This window comes from Centruroides sculpturatus, unplaced genomic scaffold (assembly GCF_000671375.1).
Source record: "Centruroides sculpturatus isolate CEXI.00-Female unplaced genomic scaffold, Cexi_2.0 scaffold175, whole genome shotgun sequence".
Taxonomy (NCBI): Eukaryota; Metazoa; Arthropoda; class Arachnida; order Scorpiones; family Buthidae; genus Centruroides; species Centruroides sculpturatus.
Genome location: NW_019384486.1, coordinates 356,530 through 363,423, shown reverse-complemented (window position 1 = coordinate 363,423; position 6,894 = coordinate 356,530). Strand labels below are relative to the sequence as shown.

At 31.5% G+C, this 6,894-nt stretch overlaps 1 long non-coding RNA gene across 1 annotated transcript; it reads right to left on the bottom strand.

The window, feature by feature from the left end:
• Window positions 1-1,639: 1,639 nt before the first annotated feature.
• LOC111621604 lies at window positions 1,640-6,538 on the bottom strand. Its single transcript, XR_002756099.1, has 3 exons — window positions 6,495-6,538; window positions 1,935-2,130; window positions 1,640-1,806 (listed from the first exon to the last, which is right to left on the bottom strand). It is a non-coding gene; the product is annotated as an uncharacterized LOC111621604 (long non-coding RNA).
• Window positions 6,539-6,894: the final 356 nt, after the last annotated feature.

Sequence of the window (6,894 nt, the reverse complement as noted above, 5' to 3'; positions counted from 1 at the left end):
CTAGATAGTTGACCAGGTTAAAGAAATTATTGTCAGATGAATGTTAATTTATGGATGAGAGCCGTCAAACCTATAGAAATTTATATTATAAAATCATATCTTCTAGACACTGATAGCAATAAATTAAACAAACTTCTCTGTGTCAATTGTCAGTACAAGCTAGGTCTAGACATCAACACACGAACAGGTGTGCGTATAAATCATGAATGATGTCATAGTTCTCACCCCCTCAAAAATAGTATAAAGAGGGTTTGGACGCAGTCCACAGGGCGGCCATCCCCAAAAGGCGGACATTCACAAGGCGGACATTCACAAGAGGGACATTCACAAGGCAGACATCGGCTGCCACATCTACTGACCAATACCGCCATACTGCCGTGACGATCTAGGAACATTTTTACCAACGACCCATATTATGGATCGGGAACTTAGAGGTATTTGTTTTTGGATATATATTTGTATACTCTCTCTCTGCGAAATCTCTCTCTGAGAAATCTCTCTTCTAGAGATCTCTCTCTCGTCTCTTAACTTAGAGAATAGAGATTAGATGTTTCATATGAAAGACAAATCATTGTCGCGACATAGAATAGAATTTTGTAGATCTTCTCCTTAGCCTTTGATATGTACTATTTTATAGTTGTTTATTAAATGTGTTATTCTTGTTCAACCTGTGTATTCATTTGGGAACCTGTCGGCTTACTCACTGACCTCCCCACTCAATTTTATTTTGCCCTCCTATAAAGCCATCCTCTGACAGAGCCGCCGGTAAGTGGGGACAACTAACCCCCTCGGTTATCACACTTATATCTCGCCCATCTAAAGTTTACACAGACCTGTGATCCAGCCTCTCTATATCTCCATTTGGGAAAATTGCAAAGTATTGCAACCTATATTTAGATTTTGTAAAAAAAATGTTTACTCCAAAAAAAGCAGTGTGAATTGGATTTAAATTTAAGAGGTTCCTTGATAAGTATGTTAGTTTTATCAATTAAATACAGTAAATAATAATCATAATAATTATAAAATTCATTTTTTTTGTAAATAACAGTTTAAAAATATACAATACACATATAAAATTTTATTTCATAACTAATTTTAACTGAAAAAATTCTTTAAATTTATACAGTTAAGCCTCTGAACAATGACTACTATGAGGAACATTAAAAAGGCCATTTTTGCAGGTCATTTTGTATGCATTTTTATTCAACATTCCCAATAAACTGTTAAGAGGGGACAGTTGTTGGGAAGTAGGCATTATCGGAGGTTTGACTGTATTTAGTAGCTAATTATAACTATAGGTTAAAGCAGCGATTCTCAACCTTTCTGATGCTGTGGAACATCATTCATATACTTTTTATTATATGGAGCATTAGCATCAATATATTCAAAAATTGATAAGCAATTCCATGTTTACTATTCGCATGGTACAAAAAAGCAATAAAAAAATAAAATTTTATTGTATTGAATACAATAATAAACATGAAATTGTCTAGAAGTAAAGTAATATAACTGTAAAACAGAATAATTTTACAATAAAAATTTTGAACTTTTTTTGTGAAATACTTCAGGCAAGTTTGCGGAACAAGGGTTGAGAACGACTACATTAAAAAATAACTTTATACTAACCCGAGGAATATTTTTAACTGTTGATATTATTTCTTTTATAAATTGTTCAATATTTTCTTTAATTTCATTTAATTTTGGCTCAAATTCTAGCTTTTGATTTTTTATAACAACCTTTATAATAATAAGAGAAGGATTAAATAATTCTCTTTGTTTCAAATCTTCATATAACTTATTTTCTTCCTAAAGATAAAAGTAAACAAAAAGTTACATCAGTTTTATAAATTTTGATCTCAAAATTATAATCAACAAATGATTAATTTTAAATAACAAAGTAAAATATCACACAGATAATTATGAATAAAGAAAACCTTATAATTTTTCAAAAACATTATCCATCTTTCTAGATTTTCTATTACAGAATAATAAAGCAAACGATACATCGTAGCAGAAATTGATGAGAAAAAACATTCTATATTTTCTAATGAGTCATTTTCCTGAATGGGGACTAAGGGTGCCCAATCATCTTTCAGAATTGTTAAAATATAGACACAATCATTGGCCCATCTGAAAAAAATTATATAAAAATTTTAAAATACTCTTTCACATTATTCATATATTTACTATAATATAAATAATATAATTATGTTTTATTAGTTAATACAATATAACAAGTAATATAATTAAAGACTTTGGGCAATATACAAACAAACATGACTTTCACTTTTGTCCAGGTTCAAAAGAGATTTTTCCGCATTACACAGCTATGTGTATTGCTCATGCAATTATGAAAGTATAATCAGAGAAGAGTTAAAAGAGTAAAATCTACAGAGGCTTAATATGAAGCTAAAATTAGTAATACAGTAATACCCCGAACTTATGCGATAGGTGGGACTGAGCGATAACCACGTAAGTCGAATTCGAGTAAGTTGGGGTATATGTTCGCAATTTGTGTAAAATCCAAATCTGATGTATGTAAGCTAATAAATGTTCTCGTTAACCTATCTCGCCTTTTGATTCGTTCACGGTTACAAGAAATTACCACATAGAGTCTCTTAAGTATCCGTAGATATATCAAACATAGAAATAAATAACACAAAATAAATTGTAGCTATGCGTCAATTCCGCGCGGCACGTTCGAACATGTAAGCTAAACGATAGTGTGGGGGGAGTGAGTAATCAAGAGTTGCGTGGCGTTCAAACAAAAGACGAATCGACGAGATTTGAAAATCGCGTAACTCCGGGTTCGCGTAAGTCGGGGTAGCGTAAGTCGAGGTATCACTGTATTTGTCAGATATAATCAGTCACTTTTATAACCACTTAAAATGGGTTTTTTTGGACAAATAAACCAAAATGCTATGTCTTTTGAATCCAACTCTCACCTGATTTCAAGAATTACTCAGAAGATGATTAATTCTCAGATATTTTATTTAAATGAATTTCGGATTGGAATTCTCTTCCAAATATTGGTGTAGGCTCCGTTGCAGATTGCATCTTTACTAAAGAGGGATCGGTGAGAATTCTAATCCAAAATAAATTTAAATAAAATATCTGAGAATCAATAATCTTCTGAGTAATTCTTGAACGCGGGTGAGTGTCAGATTTGGACATAACATTTCGGTTTATTCATTCAAAAACTCCTATTAAGTGGTTATAAAAGTGACTACAGAGGTTTGTTTTTGCTAAACACAAAATGATGTCACAATTTTTTTTATTATTAGAGAGGTTGAGGCACACGTTTTAAACGTGTAAACGTATACGTGTGACGTTCGGCGCCGCTTTCCCGTAAGCCTAAAAGTTTGACGATGGTGTTTGGAATGTCGAGCGTGATTCCACCGACTATCCAAACATCATTGTCAAACTTTTAGGCTTACGGGAAAGCGGCGCCGAACATCACATGTACACGTTTACACGTTTAAAACGTGTGCCTCAACCTCTCTATTTTATAAGCTTAAATGTGAAAAATAATAATGCTGTGATGTGGTAAAATAATAATGTATTACATAAAAAAAAAAGAAAGCTAAACTAAAATTTTGAAGGTTCAAACCTACATCATCTATCTCCAGTGCCTAGTGTCTTATCCATTCACCTATTGCTGCTCAGAGATGTAAAACTTTTAAAGACTTATAAGCTAAATTTTCAGATGCCCATTTTTTTGAAAATGCTTGTGGACTAGGTCCTATTATTTGGACAAGAAGCTGTTTGTGTTTAAGGCTATGTGCTCAGCAAGTTTCGTTCAAATTGGACACCCAAACATCTGGTCCTCTGCTTATAAGTGACAACTTAACACATTACTTTTACTTTCCAGATGCCAAACTGATAAGGCTACAAGCTGCATTAATTAGTAAGTAAAACTGGTGGTGATAAATAATTTAAAATGATAAAAAAAAATTTTAATTGGCAAATAATTGATGATATTTTTAAATTTTCTGGAGTGATCATCTATCATCATTTCATAGTAGTGCTCATGAGTGTAAAACATTGCAATACTACTTCACTAATTAGCAGACCACATAATGTTTGTCTTTTTATAAAACCATTGATATCAGGTGTCACTATGACTTGTCAAGATCACATTTTTACTTTCTTGGCACTGTTAAGCCTGGTACTCACATACAGCAATGAACGATGGAAACCATCGACGGAATGGCAAAATGACGTCACTTTTCCCGTCGAAGCCGACGGAATACAAAGTTGAAAATTTTCAACTTTTGCCGTGGCAGAAAGCAGAACAGCAAAAATTAGACAAATGGGAAGGCTGTTTAGCAATGTCATCATAAAGATCACATGGACGATAGCATTCGAACTATGACGGTCAGCAAGCTAAAAAGCTTTATTTGTACACTAATACACTAATATATTTCATTTATACACTAAATTACTATCCGATTTAAATATTAATGTCAAATAGACTTACTTACTGCATAAAGTATTGGGAATGGAGTAATCGTAATTCTGTGGCGAAAGTATTCGATATTCCTAACTTTCGACGATTTAGAATATTTTTCCTATCCAAATTATTAGTTTTCAAGGTTTTTTATTTGCGATAAGATCGAAGGCAAACTTAAAAAGTTTAATTGATATAACAAAGCAATCCTGGTAGACACCATTTTCGACTACTGGCCATGTGCCAGTAGTCGAAAATGCCAGCTGTAAATCTGCCAGCTGTAAATATAAACAAGCTACTACAGTAGCTTGTTTATATTTACAGCTGGCAGATGGCGCGTTTCAATTGTAGGGTAATTTCTGCATGTGAATACATGGGACATGGAAAGACAACAAAACGGTAACTGTTTCCGTTAACGGTTTCCGTTGTCTGTTGCCGCATGTGAGCACCAAGCTTTATATATAATAGAGGGAAGTATGGCAATCAGAAAAATATGACCACCCCAATAATTTCACATTTTTGGACTCAGAGACCTTGAAACATTGAGAAATGAAAAAAAATTTGGGGTTTTTTTCTATATGTATGGTGGATGTTAGTGTGTAGCATGATTTTGTTCATCCTCTTTGAAGCTTAATAACTCCTGTGTGTTTTGTTAAAAATTTCTGAAATTTTGCAGGAATGTTTGTATATTAGGGGGATTGATGCTATTAAATTTTGGTGGTTAAAGGTTGAGGGATGGGGAGATAAAGGGGGTCATGTAATATCTAAAGTAGGGTTGGACTTAATGACGATTTTACTTGTTATTAGCATTTGCAGTTTTTTTTATAAAACCCATCCCTACCATCAAAATTAAGCTTTTTGTCATTTTATAATAATTAAAAATATGAAAAGTTTTTAATAAATAAAATATCATAACAAATGGCATCACACAGGCAGTTTTAAATGTTGCAGGGAAAGTTAAGCAACTCATTGCTGGATTTTTAATTCACATCTTGTTCTTATGATTGAAAAATTTATGTATTGCCTGAAACTGCCATACAATTTACACATGCCCCTTTTTAAATGAAATTATTTATTTTACTATAAACATTTATTGCAATGAAACTAATGTACCATCTGCATATATTTGTGTAATGTTGAATTATTCAATGCCCTGTATACAGTATTTTGTATTATTAAAGGACATCACACAATCCATATAGATATTGGTCCTTGATGAAATTGGCTGAAACTTTAGTATGTTATAGTTCTTGACTAACTGAATAAAGGTCTCAATTGGCATGAATTGAAAATGAACAATTGGAATTCTGAAGCAGTATGTCAAATATGATTGGACAATGCTTTATTGAACAACAAACAAGGGGGAATGCTGCATAGCAAGAATGCAATGCAGAAATGGTTGAAATGCAGATAGGTTTAGGTTAACAGTGATACAGTGTTCAGGTTAGCAATATTTTATTTAACAGTATTTTGATATTTGCAATTATATCCATATCATTGCTAATCTAACAGCACATTCAACCATTCCCACACTGCATTTGAGTTAAGCTGCAAATCATTGCTCTCCCAGTGTGTTATGCAGTAAAGCATTTACCTGTTCATATTTAATAACCTCTTCTGGGATCCTACTTGATATTTCAGAATACATTAAAAGACAATATGTATTTTTTTCATCTACAAGTAATTGGCCTATTACTTGTTTGAAATAATTGGCCAGGGAGAGACTTTTGTTACCACCTTGTATATACACTTCATATATTTGAATGGCTCTAGCACAAGAAACTAGCCATTTTCAAGCTTTATGCCCATTGAGACTTTTCATTATTTAGTCAAAAACTATAACACATAAAATTTCAATAACATCAATAACATAGTAAAATTTCAGCCAATTCACAAGAGCCAAAACTCATTAGGATTGTGCAGGGTCTTTTAATATGTGGAATTAGAAAAACAAAATTCAAAGAAAATAGTTAATCATATTTTTAAACTTTATTTGTATTATTATATTTTATATACATTAATAAACAAAATAAATAATTCTTACTTTTCAATTAAATACTTTTTTGCACTTTGGCATTCTTTCATTATATAAGATATAAATTCAGATGATGATAGAGGTATATATTTTTCTTGTAACTGTTTGATATTAACAAAACAAAATGTTGAATATCTAAATAAAAAAATAAAACCTGTCATTATTGAATTTTACACTTGTTGTTATACAAAAATCAATATATTTCTATCATTTAACTTAAAAGAATAAATCTGTCTTAAACTCTAAATCAATTTCAGTCTATTATATATAATAGTATTAATAATGCTATTTTATATTGTTATTTCTAAGAGATTTGAAGATGTTTTAATCAAACAGCAACTTAATTTTATCATCTTTGCAATATAATTTTGATAAACAATTATTAAACATACATTTATAATCTCTTTAT